General features: G+C 47.3%; 1 non-coding gene across 1 annotated transcript; it reads right to left on the bottom strand.

Annotated features, from left to right (window-relative positions):
• Positions 1-11,453: 11,453 nt before the first annotated feature.
• On the bottom strand, positions 11,454-11,561 carry LOC129690549 (U6 spliceosomal RNA). Its single transcript, XR_008722306.1, has one exon. It is a non-coding gene; the product is annotated as a U6 spliceosomal RNA (small nuclear RNA).
• Between the last annotated feature and the right edge of the window lie 9,617 nt (positions 11,562-21,178).

The following is a 21,178-nucleotide window of genomic DNA, read 5'->3' on the forward strand; positions in this document are numbered from 1 at the left end:
TTAAAACTATTTCATTACTAAACACAAAATATGGGCCATTTAGAGTATAGTTTCACATTTTCTATTTATTATTATTAGTACTGTGTGTGTGTTTGATGTGTGGACTTGAGAAAATCAACTCCACCAAACACATGAGAGAGGGAGAAGAACGCTTGTTAAACCTCAAATGCAAGAAAGCATGCCCAAGTCTGATCGAACTTCAAACCTCTACCGCTGACCGACATCCGAGTGTTGTGGGAATTGTGAAGTGCCGGTGTCTACGATGTCTGCGGGTGGAGATGGTGCTGGGGAAGGATGGACACGATGTATGCAGGGCCTCAGGCATGGTGGGCAGGGGCTTTACCATGCGGCTATGCTCCCCGTCCAGGAATCTGCAGTTTTACAAAAGCTGCTGAGGTAACACAGATACCGGGGCAGAACGGATAGCCCCAGCCATAGGACACACAGGGATTTTAAACATCTCCACCTCTCAAAGGACAGCCCCGTGCTCTGTCAGGGTAATAATGACTTTGTAGGCTATTTCTGATTGATTCTTTACCAAACTGCAGGAGTTGTCTCCAGGATCTTTCTCTCAAGACTTTCAGTAGAACTGGGGAGTTTGCACGTGTAAAAATTTTCTTCTGCAAGCAACGCTGCACAGTTAGATTGTCTCTCTCACCTGCATTCCTCTCCTGACTCAGTTCTCGGTTGCACAGGCTCAAAGTGTAAGTCTAAGCTAGAACAGACAGAAGGAAAGAGGCAGGGGAGATTTAGCTGGGGGTGGGTTTGTCTGAAGGGTTTTGTTTTCGAAGTACTTATTTGAACTTGCTTCCCCCTCACCCCGGACTTCCAGATCACCCCTCTCTTCCTCTACTGCCTAGGAATTCTTAGGGAATCCTTCCTGGTCCCGCCACATCTGCCACATCTGCTTCCTCTTTCTGGGCTGGCCAGCTGTGTCTGTAGAAAGGTTGCCTGCCTCTCAGACGGGAGGGGGGAACCCAGCTCTTTCCTACCACCCGTTTTGGGCAGGTAGAGAGAAAGCTCATAGCTCAGGTTTTGTTACCAAGCAACAGGGTTCCATTTGCCAATTGCCACCATTTCCTTCGCATGGTATTACAGGCCTTATTTTTAACATTTAGTTCAGAGAAATTGCCGTCATTATGTGCAGTAACTTCCTTTGGAGGTTACTCATTAACCTTAGGTATTTTACTGTGTAATTATAACTGCCAGTGCCCCAGGCTTGGAAAACCTTTGAACTCCTTAAGGTATTAGGGGATGGCAGAAAGGATATTATCTGACGTTTCTTCCTTTTCCAGTTAGGTTAATTTTGGAGGTGCCTGTATCTCCCCTCCCCGCCCCCCAAGGGAAATCTTTTCCCGAGCTTTCTTCCTCCTTTCAGGTCTCAGACTCTGAACTAAACCTGTTCACGTCCAATTTCTTTGATACTGGGCCACAGTGAAATTGTTTCTCCTTTGTTTTAAAGTCCCGGGAGACACTGAGAAGTCCGGGTGGCTGGGAAGTGACTGGCAGGCACCCTTCGGCCTCCCGGGGCTCTGTGATGCCCCCACAGAATGGCTGGAATTAGATATCCCATACAGCCTTCTTTTGACACAACGGAAGGCCTCCTCTCGGCTTTCTGCAAGCCGCTTTTCACTCCAGGCTCCGCGGGAGCCAGGTGCATAGCTTCATAATGCGCCTATTATACAAGCCAGGCTCAGTCGCCTTGGCTCACACAATGACCCTTCTGATCTGGCTACAACAGCGGGGAAAGGTGCCAAGGCTTCGGCACCCACCCACTGCAGATTTAGGTATGCGCTTCGGGTATATTTGCAGCCCCTCTTTACTCCTTCAAAAGGGGGGTGGTGGTAGAGTGCAACCCCCCCCCCCCCTCCAGACAAACAAGAGTAACTGGGGCAAACCACCTGCGCACGCAGCTCCGGGTCTTTCCGGCCTCCGCCCAGACATTCCAGGTAACCCGAGGAGGGCTGGGCAGGCACGTGACCATGTTGGCGAGGGAGCACCTTACTCCAGCAGGGACAGGTGAGCCCCGCGCCTCGGTGGGAGCAGGCGTTTTGCAAACTCAGGTCTGCACCGCCCCACTGCTGCTTTGATCGGGACAAATGAAAGGCTGGACTGGCATTTCGGCTTCACGGAGCTGAACCGCGGGATCCCAGCGCCGCGAGTCTCACCAAGGCCAGAGCGCCGCGCTTGCCCACCCCGCAACGCCCGTCTTTCCTCTTCCGAATGGGGGGCAGCGAAGGACACTTCGGTTTACTTTAAAAGGCTCGGGGACTTGCTGCATTTTCTCCCCCAAGTAAAGGGTTGGTGGAGATTTCTCGGACGGTAGGAACATGTTTTCACACGTGACCTAACAGCTCAGCTGCTCCAGCGCCCATTAGTCAATCAGCCAACACCTAGAGCACCCGGTGTTCCCTGAGTGCTTGGGAGAAGGTTGGTTGGCGCCCGCTCTGCTCTCACAGTGTTTATGGGTTAGTTAAGGGTTGGGGAGGGGTGAGCGTATGAACTAGGGAGCCGCATGCCAACTGGGAGCGCTCCCCAGTGCCAGCCCTGTGTGGTTACCCTCTCATTTCTCCCAACACCTCATCAAGCTCGGTTATCACCTCCACTCTGCAGGCATTTTTAGAGAAGTCATTTGCAGAAGCTCTCAGTGTGGCTGTTAGGCTATGGCGGTCACAAATGTTAGAGTCATCAGGGCCCGCTCCTGCCCACACTAGTTTGTCCTGGTTCTCATGTCTACGGTCATGGTCCAGGACATTCTTTTCCCATTTCATTTTTTCTCTTGGAGACAGGGTCTTATGCTCAGGCTGGCCTTGAACTTCCTTTGTTCCTGAGGATGACACCTTTAACTTTTCATCCTCCTGCCGCCACACGATGAGCTGGGATGACAGAACTTTCTTTAGTCGCTGTGTCCCTGACCCTGACCCTACTTCTGTTTTTTTCTGCTTTGGCTGTGTTAAGGAGCTAGACCCTAGTGGATGTGCTCTTGGGCAGCGGGTGGTCTTGTCCTGCCCCTCTGGAGTTTTATTTCAGAGGTGGGAAATAAAGATCTTGCTCACAACTGAAATCTGCAGAGCCCATCTTCACCAGATGATCGCCTAAATCCCTCCTTCTGACGTCAGTGCCACCCAGTAGACCAGGCAGCTTTAGCTCACCTTGCCACATCCAGCCATTCGCCTTCTGCACCATACCTCAAGAGCCAGACCGGATGTGGTTTCTCAAATAGGCCAGCATCTTGATACTTTATAGTACGTGCAACCGCAGCCAATAGGGTTTTATGGGTACCACAGGGGGACCCATCCTTTCACCTGGTATGCAGTCTCACTTCTCCGGATGCTGAGCTAATTACAGCAGTTCCTTTGTGCATGGAAATGAATGGGAAACGTTCTGATGTTTGCAAATTAACACCAGGATGCTTGGTCTTTATGTTGTGTCCTTAGCTCACGTAGTGGGTGGGGATTGAGAACCCCTGGTCACTGCAGATTAGGCTCTGGACCTCTTAATTTACAGTTAAGTACCCAGAGCCTAAGGGCTTCATTCTGTATAAATGGAGTGCCTCTGGGTCATGGGGAAAATTGTTGAAAGCATCAGAAAGAACAGGGGCCTGTGCCTACCAGTCTAGGCCCAGCCACAGCCAGTCCTGTAAGCCCCACTCACCTCATCTTGAAGGAAACTAACTAAAAGTGTGGCTCTGAAATCAGAACACCTGGAGAGATGGCTCCAGAGGATAAGAGCACTGGCTGTTCTTCCAAAGGTCATGAGTTCAAGTCCCAGCAACCAGATGGTGGCTTATAACCATCTATAATGAAATCTGGTATACTCTTCTGGCCTTCTGGCACACATGCAGGCAGAATACTGTATAAATAATAAATGAATCTTTAAAAAAAAAAAAACCAACACCTCTTGCATTTGTGTTTTTTGTTTGTTTTGTTTTTGGTATTCAGGATTGCTGAGGATTGTGCAAGGTTGAGGTCAAATGGGGAGGATGCATGATAAACCCATCTCTGCAGAGCATGGCTAGGCTGCAGAGGGGCTAGTGAGGCCCATTCCCGCTCAGCTCCAGTAACTGGCCGGCGGCTCTCAGTGAGGACCCTGCTCCTTGGGAGTACCCATGAAGGGAAGAAGAAACCTGGAGATGTGGAGATGACGACTCACTCCAGATAATGGGTTGCCATAGCTATTGCATCAAGAAGACGTTCTTTCATGGGAATTTGAGAGCCATTAGTGATGTTTTGAGGGCAGAGTTTTGATTTACTTACAGCTATGAATAATAAAGACTGATAATACAGAAACGATCTCTTCACAGAAGACTCCCAGGAAGAGCTACTTGGAGCAAGTGTTCAAGCTCCTAGCATGGTCGGGGACCCAGGCTGCTCCAAGATTTGGGGTTTGTGTTCCAAAGCACCACATTCATGCTCACAGTTACCTCAGGGTTCACAGTGGCTGACAGGCTCCTTCCACTGCCCCTGCATTCCAGGCTTATCAAGGGTGAAAGAGGGAGCAGCAAGTGGGTTGTGCAGCCCAGCTGGGCCGGCGTTCCCAGCTGTCTCTGGTGAGTTACATCATTGGCCAGAACTCAGCAAGATGCAGACCCTGTTCCGGATGGTGCAACAGCCCGTTGGAAGAGTTCTCTTAATAGGAGAATATGGCTGGATCTTGAGAGGTATTGGGGGTCTCTGTGTTGGGAGTGGTGGTTAGAACTCTGGAATAGAGTCGTCTGTTTGGTGGCAGTGAGACACCTGGGGATGGAGGGAGGGAATGAAGAACTGGGCTTCAGAGATTGTGGATAGATGGGAAGAGCTTGACAAGGTTTCTTTACTTGAGCTAAAAAAAAAAAAAAAAAAGGGAACAGTGCCCAAGGGAGAAGGTGATGTCATTAGTTGACATTAGGGAAGATGGTGGCTCAGGAGTCAGACCTGCTGAGTGTGTCCAGCAGGCTGCCCTGCGGCTGGTGCTCCGAGCTGTGAGGTGTGGACGTTTCCCAGTGAATACTGAACCTATCTATTTAAAAACATTCTAACGTCTGTAGGATGTCTGAATGTGTCCTGTGTATTTTGGGGGTTTCATAAGTTGATACTCAGGGTTCTCTTGCCTGTTTCTGCTGCTGTACCGTTGGGCTTAAGGGTCCTGAGAGCAGAATGAGTGATGTTCTGGAGAGTGTGCCTCCCCTTTCCCTTTTGCTCCCCTCCCCTCCCTTTTTCCTTCTCCTCCCTAATTCAGTTGCTGCCTGTCTAACAGCCTATGTGGTCATAGGACGCATGAGCTCAGTGTCCCAGCTACAAAACCAGAATAACACAAATTTCAGGGTGCTTGCCTGCACATTGTATATTTTAATAAGTTTGCGTATTCTACAGTACAATCCCAAATAATCCTCCGGCACCCCTCCGCTAAATCTGCCTTTGTCTTAGAGCCGAGGGCTTGCCAGTGTTCTCACTTGCCCTGCAGTCTATATTCGAACCCAACTCCAGTGCTAAGCAAGCAGTGAGTATTAAACAAGGCCCTCAGGGAGTTGGGTGGGAAAGGACCCTAGGGCTTCCACACACTGGTGGGGATCCAGCCCTGACGTCACCCTACACCCATAGGTGGGGTGGTCTCCTGTTCCTGCCCCACCCTTGGGTCTTCTGTTCCTAGGCTGCCTCCTGCTGCCTTCCAAGTCCTGAACCTCACTCTCCCCATCTGTCTTCTTCTCCCACTCTCATTCTGTGTTTTCCACCATGTTTTGTGGGCACCAGACTCAGAACCACCCAGAGTCTGCCCAGGCCTACAGACTCAGAACCTAGAGGGGATGGTGGGGAGATTCAGGGGTCTCTGGCTGTGTAATCCCTCCTCAGGGATTCCCCAGCTCTGTTTGAGAAGGCCACAGGCTTAGCACGTGTCTACGCTTCGTCCTGTGCTGGTTCTTGAGATGCCCACACTCTGGCAGCGTTTGTCTTCAGCCCACTCAGAGACAGCTCAGCTCTGACCTCTCTCCTGGCATCCTACCCAGCCATATAACCGTATCCCTGGAAGGCCCCAGGTGCTTGGAAGAACCTTTCATACTTGCTTTCTGTAAACCTCCCCCCACCCCCTGAGTTAGATATTTTATCAACTACCTGTGTATTTGGTAAATGGGAACACAGCCTAAGAGGAACATATGCCTTGAGCTTTACTTTGTCGGAGGATACCATAATAAATGTGTAAAAGCTGTAACCTGGACTTGCTGTTTGTCTTACATTACTAGGACCCCTGGGTGGGAGGAGGGAAGAGAGAAGGGGTGGGGTCTGTGTTTGGCTATGAAAGTGGTCCCCGGACCCACAACTCCTGAAAAGAAAGGCAGGCTGAGGAGGGAGAGGCAGGAGAACCAAGGCGGCTCACTAGCTAGACAGCCTAGCTGAATTGGTGAGCCCAGTGAGAGACCAGGTCTCAACAAAAACAGTGTGGAGGTCTCCTGAAGAGTGTCCCTCAAGGCTGACCGGCATGATTCACACTCATGCACACACAGTCATGGCCATCTTCCACCCCATTAACACAGACACATAGAAATTGTGTGCTGTTCACTGACTCTTAATTATTATAGAGCTGGGTGAGCTGAGGGTCAGGGAGTGTGGAAGAGAAGAAGCTGTGGGCTAAGGGATGGAATGAGCATTTCTATGAAACACTGCGTCCCCAGGGGAAATGTGGAGCTGAAAAAGACGTACTCTGGATATTTTTCTTTAGAGAGTTACCAGAAGCGATGGCTCCCCTGGCCATTCTTTGTGCATATGAAGCAATGCAAACATAGGGCAAGAAGGCATCGTGAGAGAGCACTGAAAATCACTGTCTGCCGGCTGAGGGAGGACACTGTTGCTAAGGTCTTGCTGGGTTTCTAGTTGGGTTTGAAGGAATGCTTGTTCTGACAGAAGGAGACTTTGAACACTCAGCTTCCTCTTCTTTCCACCCCTCCAGGCACAGGTTAATGACCTGGGACTCCGGGGGAAGTTGCCTTCTCCCAGGAGCCTGCCCTGAAGCTGGAAGGGGCCCTGCCGTTCCAGCTGTCTAAGCCTCCTTTCTGTCTGGCTGGCTTTGGCCTCTTAGGTTGGTAATGCCTTGCTTGAGTTGCTTGTCCAAACTGTATGTGCTGAGGGAGAAACATAACAGTGGGATCTGATTGCTTCTTTTTCTGAAGAAGAAGAGATGGGTCCTGTGTTGCTGAGGCTGTCTATTCTGTGCTGGGCCTTGCTGATTTATTTTCACAGCATGTGGGAATGTCTGGTAGGCAGAAAAACTTTGTATCTCTGTCAGTGGTAGAGTTCACAGGCTCATCTCCGTGGCTCCTGGGAATTACTAAGAGTTTGCCTAGCACCTGGCCTGGCCCTTCACTGTCCTTACCACTGGTGCCCCCGGGTCAGGGTGGCCCCCAACACTGGACACTTCCTGATGTGGCTGATCAGGACCAAACAAGTGCTTTTCTGAAAACAGTGGCAGTGTTTCCCTGGATGGGACCTGAGTCTGTCACTTCATCCAGTAAAACGAGGGAGAAGAAGCCAAAAGAAAAAAAAAATAGCAGAGGCAGTAGGAAATGATGCTGGTTCAGGCTTGTTTTCCTGGCTCGTGTGGCCTCATTCCAGCCTGTTGCCATCGGCTCTGGCCTGTCTGTGGGACACCCTGGTGCAGGAGGCCTCAGAGGAAGGGAACTTCTACGTTTCTGTTTAACTGGGCTCCTTGCCAAAGCCTGAGTTCAAAGTGCAGTTTCCAGTAATTTGCCGGGCCTTCTCTGTGGGTTCACTGGGCCAGGACAGAAGCCTGCAAGCCCAAGTAATATTTCCTAATTGCTGTCATTCCTTGGGAAGAGAAGGAAGGTGGCTGAGGCACTCGCTGGTGGCTAGGGCTGTTTCCTTGGCTCCTGTAGCCGACTGGGTCTCTCTATTTCTGGCTATCCCCAACCCTTCCTCTTCCATCCCATCCAGCCATGGGAGCCTGGCCCAGAATGAAGCTAGATTTTAAGCCTTACAGTTACCCCATTCTTAGAGCATTAAGGGCTGCATGTGTTGTCTCTTCTCTGCAACCCTCCCCTTGCCATGCCGCTTCCCTGCTGACTCTCAGAACATCACAGTAATTGGGAGTAGACCTTTGTTGAGCAAAGGGGAGGGTAATCATGGAGCCTTACATCAGAGACCTGTCTGGTAGCACAATGGCCTTTCTATCAGGCAGAGACACTCAGGGACAGTGTTTTAATAAATTGTCTTTTCTTTGGTTATGGATGAGTCACCTTTGACACTAGAAGGACCTGGCTCAAAGTTGTCTCCTGCCATTGAGCAAGGAGAATCTTAGGCCTCAGAGCTCCTCAGACCTGTCAGCTACAGAGGGCAGTGGCCTTTTAAGACAGTTACCCTACCTCAGATAATCCCAAGGCCACTGCAACAAACCCTGGAGCACACAGGGAGTATGGGACAGTTCCAGCCCACAGTATGTTCCCTGCCCTGTTCCTACAACATGCCTTTTTTCCCCCCTTTGCTACCCCTCCTCACAGACTGGCTCTCCATGGTGCCTTTCCTCCAACCTGGAAACCTAGGTTTAGCAGTTTAACATTAAAACTCCTGTAGCAGTTGGGGTTGCTGGTGGTGACTGGGGGAATGCCCCTTATAGAGGAATTTGTATCTGCCTAAGAAACACCATGCTGTTGTAAAATAATGTTTAAACATTTCTATTGGACAGTCAGTGCCCTCTGAAACCATCTGAATGGGTGTCTGTACAATGACAAAATAGCTCATTAAAGCTTAAAAAATACTTTTGGTTCTATAGTTCTTATTAAGCAATTAATCGGCTTGTATAACTTTACTCTTCTTTACTAAGTTGATTTTTTAAAAACAGTTTGCATTAACTGGGCAATGGTAGTGTACACCTTTAATCTCAGCACTTGGGAGACAGAGACAGGTGGATCTCTGTGAGTTTGAGGCCAGCCTGCTGTACAAAGTGAGTTCCAGGACAGGGTACATAGAGAAACTCTGTCTTGAAAATCCAAAAAGAACAAACTTACATAAGTGAATTGATTATAATTGTTCTTATAATGTCTTTTGAACCCATGAAGAGTCTCAAATAACTCTGTAGTCTTTAGTTATATTTAAAACAAAAACAAAAAACAAAACACCAGAACTTGTGACTAGTTGTTTTTTTAAAAAAAAAAAAATCCCAGGTGCCTTGCCTTGCTGTAGGCAAATCTTGGGGATGATGAGAGGAGATGTGTTTTTAACTTCTGCATAGAGCTGGGTGAATGGCTGGGTTGATAAAGTGTGTGCCAGATGAGCATGAGGGCCTGAGTTTGCATTCCCAGCACTCAGGTAAAAGGTGGGGTACCTACAGGCACACGAACAAACACACACTTCTCCCTCTCTTAAATGTGAGTACATATTATGATGAAATGAAACCAATTTTAGACTCTCGGACGAAGTTGCTCATCACAGGTCGGATCTCTTTGCGCATGGTTCCTCTCGCATAGCTGGCCAGCTGCTGCACAGCCCTTTGGAAGAGAACCAGGCGTCTTGAGGAGATGCGTGCCGCCTCTGTGTTCCTGTTGGTGGCTGCGGTTGGTTGTCCGGTTAGCTGGAGGTAGAGCTTTCCGGAAATAGCACCAACAGCTTCGTTTGCTTCCGAGGCATCTAATAAGCCAGGACAGTTTTCAATCGCCGTGAGGCCAGAGGTCCTGAGGTTTCAATTGGACAAAGTGCTATGCTGAGTGAACTGCCCCTCCCCCACGACACCTCAGGAGAGTCTGTTCCCCACACATCCTCCCTCACTGAGCTGTGAAACTCCAGTGAAGAGACCAACATTTGGTTCCTTTGTGAACCCCGCCCCCCCTCCAAAAGTCACCCAAATGGGTGGTGGGAATGACACCTGAAAAGCTCAGGAAGATCTAAGATCTGAGGAAAAAGTATTTTCATGTTTATACAAACTTTAATATCGTATTTAAAACTTCACTAATGTATTAAAAGGACTGAGGGGGTCAGTCGGCTTTTAAAACAAACGGACCTTCAAACATTTTAAACATTCGGCGGCGGATGTTTTCTGCTGCAGCGAAGTTGGAGGGTTTGGATGGCAGAGGGACTTCTGGGGTCCCACGATCAGCTTTTGCTGTTATGTTTGGGTATCTGGGAAACACTTAAAACAGACTGTGACAACCCATTCTCCCTCCCTGGTTAGTATAAGGTTCACTAGTCACAGTTCCACAGTCCTGAAAGGTCCACCATTAAGAGAGTGAGGTAAGCCGTGAGCTCCCTGTCCTCTCCACACTGAGGAAGGCAGCCACTTAAAGGACTGGGTGAGCCTTTCAGAACATCACAGGAAGGGAAAGTGATGAAAGACCTGTGTTCAGTGTGCTCCAGGCTCTGAGTTCCATCCCCAGGGTGCTTGTGTGTGCCCTTGTGCACATCCATGCCCTCACACAAGGAAGGGATTTGGGATGATTATTCACATTTCAGAATGTGAAAATGTGAATAATCACAGGAGTGGCAGTGGGGCCCTGTGCAGGTCACGCTTCCCCTGGGAGGCGTGAACCCAATTATAAATATTCACCTGAGGTATTTCTGCAAAATCAGTATTGATTCTACTTTAATTTAAAAAGAAAATAAATTTTATTTGTTTTTTGGTTTGTGTGTATGGGTGTTTGCCTGCATGTATGTGGGTGCACTGTGTGTGTTGTCCCGGATGTCAGAAGAGGGCAACTGATCCCCTGGAACCATCCTTACACACAGTTGTTAGCTGCTGTGTGGAGGCAGGAGATTGAACCTCGGCAAGAGCTGACAAGTGCCCTGAACCGCTGAGCCATCTCTTCAGCTTCCGAATTCTACTTTTTATCTCATCGCTTCCTCTTCATTTTCTTTGTTTTGTGTTTGTTTTTCTTCCAGCTCAACAGGGTCTGGAAGCCACCCGGACAACAGAATGGAAAGCAAGGAACTGAAACCTAAGGGTTGCTTTTCACATCATGAGAGCCCCACAGCACCGCTGGCATGAAGTACCCCGACACCAAGCTCAGAAACACTGAGTCACAGCTCTAGTTCATGTGCTCTGAGAGAGGGCGATTTATCGGGCAGTCTGTACCGCTCTCAGGGCAGAGCTCTGGACTCCTCTGCCGCCTCCACCCAGCAGGGATTCGGTCGTCTCCTTAAGTGTGACCTCACAGTTTCATTTAAAAGGAGCTTTCCTAATATGTTGAAAAAAAAAGTACAGTGGAATCATGGCATGACCCTGTTGTGTAAAGTGAGATCCCTGGTCCCGTTTCCCTGTGGCTGCGGGTTCTGGGTTGGAGGGCCAAGCGGTACAGAGCACAGGTCCTCCAGCAAAGCCGCTTCTTTCATGAAGACCGCTGCCTTTTTCTTTATTTCCAAAGTGGCCCTTAGATAACTTAGCCTAAAAGCTACACATCTGGACTGTTATTTAAAACTTCCAACTCTGTTTTGTCTCTCCCCCATTACCCCAAATGCCTTGGCTTTTTTTTTTGTGTGTGTGTGTGTGTGTGTGTGTGTGTGTGTGTGTGTCATCCTTGCACAGGGGCCATGCTAATCTTCTCTGTATCGTTCCAATTTTAGTATATGTGCTGCTGAAGCGAGCACCTGCTTTGGCTTTTTTATGTGGGTTCCTGGGATCCGACTCAAGTTGTCAGGATTGAGTGTTGAACACTTTTACCTGCTGCTGAGCCATCTGGCCGGCCCTCCTTTGGTTTTTTTTTTTTTTCTTTAAATGTTTAATACCTGGATTACTAACTGTGGGTAGAAACAGCAAGTTCTTACAGTGTCTGTGTTAACATTCCGAACATACCCCCTTTCTTCCAAGATCATCATATCCATTATTATTAAAAAAAAAAAAAAAATAACCCAACTTTTAAAACTTGAATGACTTTTCCAAGCCAGCGCTCTAATCTCAGATATAAATCTTCCTCCGTCAAGAAAAGGACATACTCCAGGCAGTATGTCGGAAGAATCTAAACTCAAGTGAGACAAAAAACTGGAAAGGTTAGGCATGGGATTATTTCCCCAGCTTTTGCTTAGGAAACAGGTTAAATGAAAACCTGCTTTCCTGGCCCCGTCTCGTGTGCAGATGTGTAAAGTGAGGGTGGTTCCAGCAGAGGATGCCACCCTTCCTCAACAGTTCTGTAGGCATGCTGCGGGCAGGCGTGTCTGTACGCTGGCCTCCTTCTAGCCTGGCGTCAGGGTCTGATTGTTAGGTTCCTACTGGCACACCCTGCCCTCTACCTAGGGGCAGGGGGCCCCTCCTCTCCCAGAGACCCTTCACTACATAGTCCAGACATTTTGATTCCTCCTGCCCTTTTGCCCTTGGCTTTCCCTCTCTCCCTCCGACCTTCCTCTCCCCCACCCCCTCTCCTCTCTGTCTTTTTTCTGTCTCTCCCTGCTCTCTCCCTCCTCCTCCCAATAAATCTGCATTTACATAACATAGCTACAGCTCTCCACTAGCTCTTTCCGTTTGAATCAATCACTGAGGACTGGCAAGAACCAGTGAGATGAGCTCTCCCTTTGTCTTTGGTTGTGTTGTAAGAATAGAAGACTGGTTTGTTCCGGAGTATATATAAGTGACTAATGCCTGCGAACATACGTTTCTCTCTCCCCCAGATGCAATGTTCCAACCTGGAAGCAGTTTCATGAAGCTTTATACTTTTACAGAACAGATTCAGTCATACATCAGGATAAGTTTAAAATACATTGGTAAGCATGTCAGAGAGGTGGTTACAGCAAGATGGAAGATGATATTTTATTTGATGATATTCTTAGCTTTTGGATTGGTGGAAACCAGGGGTCTGTTATACATCCCAAGACAATTTTGTCTATTAGTTACAGGATGTTAGTTCTGAAACAGAGGTGGGTGAAGAATTCAGGGGCTAAAGCTAGTACAGGATAAGGTAATTAGCCTTTGGACCTGCGACATTCCTGTCTCTCCACGGTACTGCAGCTCTGGCCCCACACTCAGTCTCCACAGACACAGCTTCTTTCCAGGAATTCGTGTTCGCAGGTGGCTTGGAGTGATTCTGTGATGTATTGTAAATACACAACTTGCCTTGTGTGTTTTTATGAGTTCTCTAAATACTGAGCATTATCAAGAACTTGTGACAGCCACACAGGACTAACACGGAGAAGATGTGGGATGGTTACATCCGAGAAGCTATGGATGGTAGGTTTGGGTGGTATTCGTTTGTTTTTATTTTTTTAACATTTATGTATGTATTGTGGGTATGTATGCGTACTACAGTGTATGTGTGGAAATGTGCATGTCAGTGGGAAATTTGGGGGAGTCTGTTCTCTTCCCCCTACCATGTGGGTCTCAGGACTGAACCTGGGTCATGGGTCTTGGGAGCAAGTGCTTTTGCTCACTGATCCACTTTCTGACCTGCTGATCCATCTTCTGACCCACTGAGCCACCTCCTGGCCGTGGTTGTATTCTTTTGCCCGATGCTCCTGACAATCCTTTAGCTTCTCAGAGGTTGCTGTGATTTTTCGTGCTAGCAGCCTCTTTACTTAGACACACTTACTTTCCTCAGTTTCTTCTGTAAGCTCAGTTTTGTTCAACTTCCAATTTTCTTCAGCGGGTGTCAGGATCAAACCCAGGGCTTCACTCAGCTAGGTTCAAGTCTGCAGCCCTCTTTTTAAAATGTTCACTTTCAGCCAGAGGTGTTGGTGCAGGCTTTTAATCCCAGCACCTGGCTGTCAGAGGCAGGCAGAGCTCTGTGAGTTCAAGGACAGCCTTGTCTATGTAGTGAGTCCCAGGACAGGCTGAGCTACATAGTGATACCCTGGCTCGAAACAAAACAAGACAAAAGAAAACAAAAAAAACCCACCAACACCAAAACATTAACATGTATTGAGGTTCGGCGACTCATGTCTGTAATCTCAGCACTCTGAAGGCTGAAGCAAGTTTTAGCCATACATGCCCTGTTTATGGTCAAGCATCTCACTGCCGTTTATTTTCTGTGCTTTGGTCAGTGTCTGAACATCAGCTGCTTCACAAAGAAACGTGGGGATGCCTGAGCACCACACTCATTTATACTGTGGAGATACAGATTGAGGAGGCAGCTCGGTACAATATCCATTCAGTGAAGTAGTAGTCAGTTTACCTGCGTGCCCTGTGAGTTGCCAAACCATTCCCAACTCTGTTCTTAGCTAGATTTTCTACGGAGCAGACCTTAAATCCAATCAGAAAGTGGTTGGCTATCCCCGCAACATTTGTGCCACCAGTGGGCATATCTTGCCACGTTGATGATGATGATAGTTCAGAGGGCTCCCCGATGGATAAAACGATTGGTGACGCCTCCCTTCCCACCCAGCATTCTACATAGTTCCTTCCCGTACGGTAAGAGCTAGTCAACAGGGAGGAGGAAGCTTCTAGTCAGTACTGACTTGATTTCTCCATGATCTGTGGCCAAAGCACCGTATCTTCAAGCGATAGGGTCTTACCGTCAAGTTCTGGTGGACCCTTTGGCAATGGCTTGTATTGTTTCGGGGGAGGGCTGTCTCAGGGTCACCCCTCACCAGTAGTTTGAGGGAAGCTATCCCATTCTTGGCACTGGCACCAACTGGCCTTTTAGTTGTGGGTTCTAGAGCTTGGACTTGAGACCGTGTGATTGCAGGACAAATGCACCCCTGACTGAATTGACACCTCAGCTCTCACCCCTGCGCTGCCTCACATCTGCAGTGAATACCCTGGGGAAAGGTGTTCAGGTTTGTGAAATGAGGTGTTCGTCTGTGAAATGAGGACAGCAGTGAAGTGAAATTTTTAACGCTTTGGTGGGACTTCAGTGAAACAGTGTGCAGTTAGCAAGCATATCTGGCGACCCGCCTGTACACAGCGGGTCGGCATGCAGTGAACACCAGTTGTTGTTTTGTGACACAGTGACAAGAATGACCTAAACATTACTGAGCCTGGAGGTGTTCCCTCCATAGACACTTTGCTTCAGGGCAAAGTGTATACAGCACATGTAATCACATGTGTTACTTTTATAAATCCAAATCTACTAATAACAAATATATATATATATATATATATATATATATATATATATATATATATATATGGGATTAAATCTAGCATTTCATGGATGGTAGTAAAGTACTCTATCCCTGGGCTACATCTGTAATTATATTTATATTTTCTTGGATGTAGGAGAGCTAGACTGAGGGGTAGGAAAATGGAAAAGAGGAAGCTGAAAAATGGAATGACCCAATCATATAGTTATGTTATCAATGTGTTACTGGTACTATGATAAAAGTAACATGTGAGGCACGTATGCAAACACCATAAGTACTCAATGGAGTCTTAAAATATTAATGGGCTTGTCTCAGAGGCGCTAGGATTCCCAGTGGACTTCCTTCCTCACGTGTTGGTTTATATTGAATTTTTTACAATAAGCACAAATTATTTATGCAGTGAGGGAAAAAAAAACAGCCAAATCTTTTTACTGTTGGGAAAGAATAAAGCAGCAGTTCATTTCCATGGCTCTCTCCAAGGGGAAGAAAGGGGCCTTTGCAGTTGGCAGAGTCACTGGGAGGAAACACCAGGGCATGAGGTCTGAGCAGAAGGCGATTTGTGCTGTGTGCATCCCATGCCTGCCACCTCAGTCTTCTGTGGGAGTGTGGACCAGGGCAATAGAAACACAGGTTAACACATCCTCAGATTTCTGGAAACAGATAAAAGTGAGTTATAGATACTCATATTTACGCACGACTCAGCCAACAATGGTTGCAAGGGCTCCAGATCTAAGGACTTTGTAAAATACCGTGAATGATAGTTTTGATTATAAACTTCTGATCCCAGCCAGTTGCAGTGCTAGCTCCAGGGGGACCCACCCCAGGACCCACCCCCCCTCCTCTGGACTCTACACTCACATGCATGAACCTTCACACAGATACAGGTGTATATACATAATTGAAAATAAGTCTAAAATAGTTGTTATTATTCTCTCATATATTACATCCTAATCATAGTTTTCTCTCTCTTCCCTTCCCTAGTCTCTCCCCACTATGTACCCACTCCCCGAGATCCATCTCACCCCAACCTTTCCTCAAAACAGAACAGGCCTCCCAGTGACATCAACCAAACTCTGCATACAAAGCTGAAATAAGACAGGGCACATCCTATCATATAAGGCTGCATGAGGCAACCCAATAGGAGGAGGGTCCACAAGTAGGTGAAAGAGACAGGGATAGCCCTTTCCACTCCCACTGTCAGGATTCCTGCAAGAACACCAAACTACTCAGCCATAATTTATGGCAGAGGACCTAGGTCAGACCCCTGCAGGCTCCCTGATCTCTGCAAGCCCCGTGAGTCCTGGTCAGTTGATTCTGTGGGCTATGTTCTTGTGGTGTTCCTGACCCTTCTGCTCCCTCCAAGCCTTCCTCCCCCTCCTCCCCATCACTCCTCGAACTCCTCCTAAGGTTTGGCTGTGGGACTCTGCATTTGCTCTCATCAGTTGCTGGATGAGGTCTCTCTGATGAGTATGTTTGGCTGTGGCCTCAGAACACTCTGCAGGCAGGACAAACTGTAGGTTAAATGTTTTGTGGCTGGGTTGGTGTCCCAGTCTGTCCACTTGAGGCCTTGCTTGGTTACAGAATATGGCCAGTTCAGGCTCCCTGTCCCCCATTACTAGGAGGCTTGGCTACGGTTACTCTGGTAGTAAATCTAAAATCTTAAAAACCAAAATTTTCCTGTTAAATTTCATCACTTCTAAGAGATGGTTAGTGATGTCATTCGGTGGTAGAGCACTGGTTTGCCAGGCTTAGGACCCAAGTCTATTCTAGCACCGCCAAGCAACAGCTTACAAGGCTGAGATTCAGTGTATATGTGTGGAGGTCAGGCTACAATATTCTTCAGGCACCCACGGGTCCTTTCTTTTGTTTGTTTGTTTGAGAGTGGGTAACGCTCTTACTCTGTGGGATTGCCAAGTAGGCTAGGCTGGCTGGTCCTTCAGCCCAGGGATGCCCCTCTTCTTCCTCCTCATGCCAGGATTACAATAGTGAGCCACCACACTTCCCATGCCCATCTGAGCCAGCCATCTCCCCAGCTCTTAGGGAGTTCCTCAGTTTACACCTGGCTCGCTCTCTCTTCCATGGGCAAGTCTCCATCCTCCTGCTTTATTCAGTGTGCATCTTGCAGTAGCCATCAAATATCTGTGTTTTCCTTCACTCATGCTCGTCTAACTCCTTTTCTCCTGAACCCTACTCCTCCCTCGTGCTTGGGCTCAAAGCCATCATCACTGAAAGGGCTGGTGCAGTGACCCGTCCTCGGGGGCTTCTCTGCCTCCTTCACATCCTGCTTCTTCTTGCAAGGATGCTGCTGGCCGGCCCAGGTCAGCCTCATGGCCGCCCGCCCTTGTTCCCTTAACATAGACACTCTCTTCCTCGCATGCCGCTCCTTCTCCTTCAACTGGCAAACCTCCCGAGGATCTTGAGCCTTTTCCTTCCTTGTTTTTCCAGTTCCTAGCGTGTTGCCTTGGCTATGGTTAGCATGCAGTAAATATTTGCTGAGTGCTGGATAGTACTTTTCTTGAAACCAGAAGTATGTGGCAATCCTGCAAATCCTGCAATTAGTGCATGTGTCAAGGCCCTTGAGTAGAAACCAACTGATTTGCATAAAAATCATCCGTCTAGATTAGAATGCCTTGCATAAACATGGAGGCTTCCTGTGATTTTCCGTGCCTTAAAAAAACAAAACAAAACAAAACTGTGTAAACCCTGTGACGGGAACCTACATCTGACAGGAATGAGAAATGAAACCACATGAAAGACATTAAAAATTCTGAGACCCAGGAACAGGAAAATATTAATAAAGATTAATAGCCGCTAACACTTATATGGATTTTATTATGTGCTAGATTGTCAAAACGCTTTACATAGATGAAGTCACTCCATCCTTTAGGCAACCCCAGAGGGAGGCTGGCTGTGATTGGCCCAGTGCCACAGAGGGTGAAATGCAATTGAGCTGACTCTGCGCATCCCTACAAGGGGTTTTTAAGCTGCTTAACTGAAATGTGAATGGTTTTGTGACCTTTTATCTTGTAAATTTTCCTATATGGCTTCATCTACACAAAGTCTTCATTCTTAAGTACAATATAAATGAGTACACAGTGTACTCAAGGTGGCATTTAAAAGTAAGAAACTGGGTTTAAAGAAAAATTAGTAAATGTGACTTCCCTCCCCAGCTATTCCCCTCAAAAAAAAAAAAGAAAGAAAAGAAAAGAGAAAAAAGAAAGCTTTTCTAAGGTAAACATCCTTAGGGACACTAGGATTCTTTCCCTGCCCCTCTGTGAGAATGTTTCTTAAAGCTAGGATCTGTTTCCTAGAGCTCCAATCTCCCCTATTAACAGCTACATCTGGTTTTAAAGCAAAGGCAGCTTTATTAGCTCACTCCTTCCGATGCTGTTGGCTGTGCATGGTTCCCCTGAAGGCTGAAGATTTACTGGCAGCAAAGGATGCTCAAAAGTGTGTTCTTATAGTCTCCACAGAGAATTCCAACGGTTCCAAAAATGCCCTCACTTTCCTGTTATCTCAGTTCTTAAGGGTAAAACCATCTCCCAAGGTCTGCAGCAACCCGGGGACAGAATCATCATGAAGGCCTTGGGTTTTCCCTTGGGACCTCCAGTCCAGTATCGGCAGTTGACGGCTAATTTCAACCATCTTCTATGGATTTGAATTTGTTGAGCTTCCAAGGACAGCCTTTCCCCCACTGAGCCTCTGTGTCAGGGGCACCTGCATAGGCTTTATTACTCCAGGGACTGGGTTTTCCATCTATCACTAGCATCCTTTTAAACATCTGGAGCTTGGGCTGGTGAGATGGCTCAGCCTGATGACCAGAGTTTTATCCTTGGGAGATGTGTGTGCTCCCAAGGAGAGGGTGACCCTAACGTGTCTTCTGATTTCTACACGTGCACCACGTGTAGATGTGAAAAAAAAAGTGTTTGGAACCAACAAAAGCTTTAGGAAATGAAACTGCCTTGGGCAGTGTATGTCAGCGTTCCTTTGATTAATAGGTAGTTAAAATCTGATCTAACCTTACTTTTCCTTGTATGGACTCTGCTCACACTTTATAACATCAAGAGTTTATTTTTTTTAAGCCTTTATAATGATAAAAGAAATGTAAACAAACAAGTGCTTGCTTGATCAAGGCCTCAGAAGAAATGCAGACAAAATGACAACGGAGTTTCTTTGTCCAAGGCCTGACATATACAACTGTTGGTAGATTTTGGAGGGACCTGTTTTGCATTAAAATATCAAATCAAACAACATGATGGGTTATTTTGGCATCTGGCTAAGAGTTCACATCCCCAGTGAATCAGTTTCCTACAGGCATCAGGTGGACAAACTCAAATCCTGTTTCTGTGAAATCAGTTGGAAGTTGGAACATTTGGCTGGTAAGTCAAACTGAGAACTGGGTTTGACATGAAAAGATGGCAGACACTAGTAAAAAGGTTTTCATCTTGAAGGAATGCTTTCAGTTTACTTCATAAACACGAAAATGCTAAGGTATAAGGCTCCCCAAGTTGTGTCCTACGTGGGGGCCCAGCTACTCTGCAGTCACAAGGGTATTATTTATGTTCCATTTTAGGTGAATTCCTGAACACCTCTCTCCCTCATCTCTCTCCCACACAAACACTGTTCAGTATTGGAAGGCTGTGACCTACCCTTCGATGGAAGTGTTAGCAGGACCCATCCAAACATACCTCCAGTCTCCCCTAGCCCAAGACCAGTGAAAAAGGGGTTCTTTACAGTTTTCACACTGCCAACAGAAGATTAAGCAGAACGCAGAAGGGTGGGTTTTTAACATTACTTTTTTTAAAGTGATAGACAGGCTTTGTTAGGTTTTTTTCTAAGGAAAAAAAAATCTCTGTATTCCAAATTACTAAATAGTCCCATCCAGTTCAGCTAAGGCAGGGGAGAGAAATGGCAGGAGGTGGATAGGGACTCACCCTGAGCGAGTTACTTAAAATTTACTAATGTGTATGTAAATCTGTGTGTGCTCTGTGTGTGCAGTTCCCACACAGGCCAGAAGTCAGACACCTTGAAGCTGGAGTTACAGGTGGTTGTGAGGCCCTGGACATGAAAGCAGATGCTCTGATCCTCTGCATGAACAGCAAGTGCTCTTGCCTGCTGAGCCGTCTCCCCAGCCCCTTCACAAACTACTTCATCCTTCTTTTTCTGGATGAAGATAGAGGGTGGTTAGGTTTGGCCCAGCTTCAAGGATCGACATACAATGAAACCTCTTTCCAGATAGGCAAATTGTTAGTGATGAGTTCTCACAGCTACATAACAAACATGAGCATGTGCCAAAATATCTATTCCCCATTTAACCTTGGAGTTACCATCAGGTCTCTCTTACTTTTCTTATTAAGAGGTTGACAAGAAGGATCCGCTGATTATCTCCAAATTGGAGATAATCCAAATGCAAAGGAGCAGATGACTGCTTGTAAGTGAAAGGAGCCCACCTATGGCAAGTAAATGCTGTTACAGAAGCAGCGTAGAGGGGTTTCAAACACACAGCGTTAAACGGAAGAAGCTATCCTCTAAAGGCTGCATGGCATCATTCCATGAATGCAGAAGTTGCAGTGGGAACAGAACACAGTGGTTGCCCAGAGTTGTGGTGAGGGAGGGGATGACTCCAGGGGCGTGGGTACACTTTGGAGCACTAGGATCATTCTCTATCTCAAATGTAGGATGGTGGCTATGTGCCTGTATACACTTGTCAAAACACACGGGACAACACATTGCAAAGGGGAAAATTTGATGCGCAAATTATACTTTAACAAAAAGGGATTCTTCAAGTTCACTGAAGACTGGAAATAACCATTGAGCCCTGGGAATTGGGTGATCTGTAAGAAAGTCCTTTAGCCAACAAAGCAAATGTGAAGAGAATCATCTACACTCGTGAGCGAGGGGCAGGGCAGCCAGAAGCGTTTGCAGTGCACTCCTGTTTGTATGGCTCCTGTTCTTGGGTGGCAGGGAGAGCCTCACCATGGAGGAGAACCTTCTCCAGCGAATTAGAGATGTGAGGGAGAGGGAGCCGGAGCAGGCACTTCTGAATCACAGCCACCAACTTGGCAGAGTAGAAGAACCATTCTCTCCACAAACAGGACAAAGGCAGTAAAGACTTTTTAGGCAGGGAACTGGTTAAAATTTGTGTATTCGGAGAAGAACCATGACGTTTGGGGAAGCAGGAATGATGGCTGTTTTCC

The sequence above is a fragment of the Psammomys obesus genome, unplaced genomic scaffold (assembly GCF_907164565.1).
Source record: "Psammomys obesus unplaced genomic scaffold, mPsaObe1.curated_primary_1811, whole genome shotgun sequence".
NCBI lineage: Eukaryota > Metazoa > Chordata > Mammalia > Rodentia > Muridae > Psammomys > Psammomys obesus.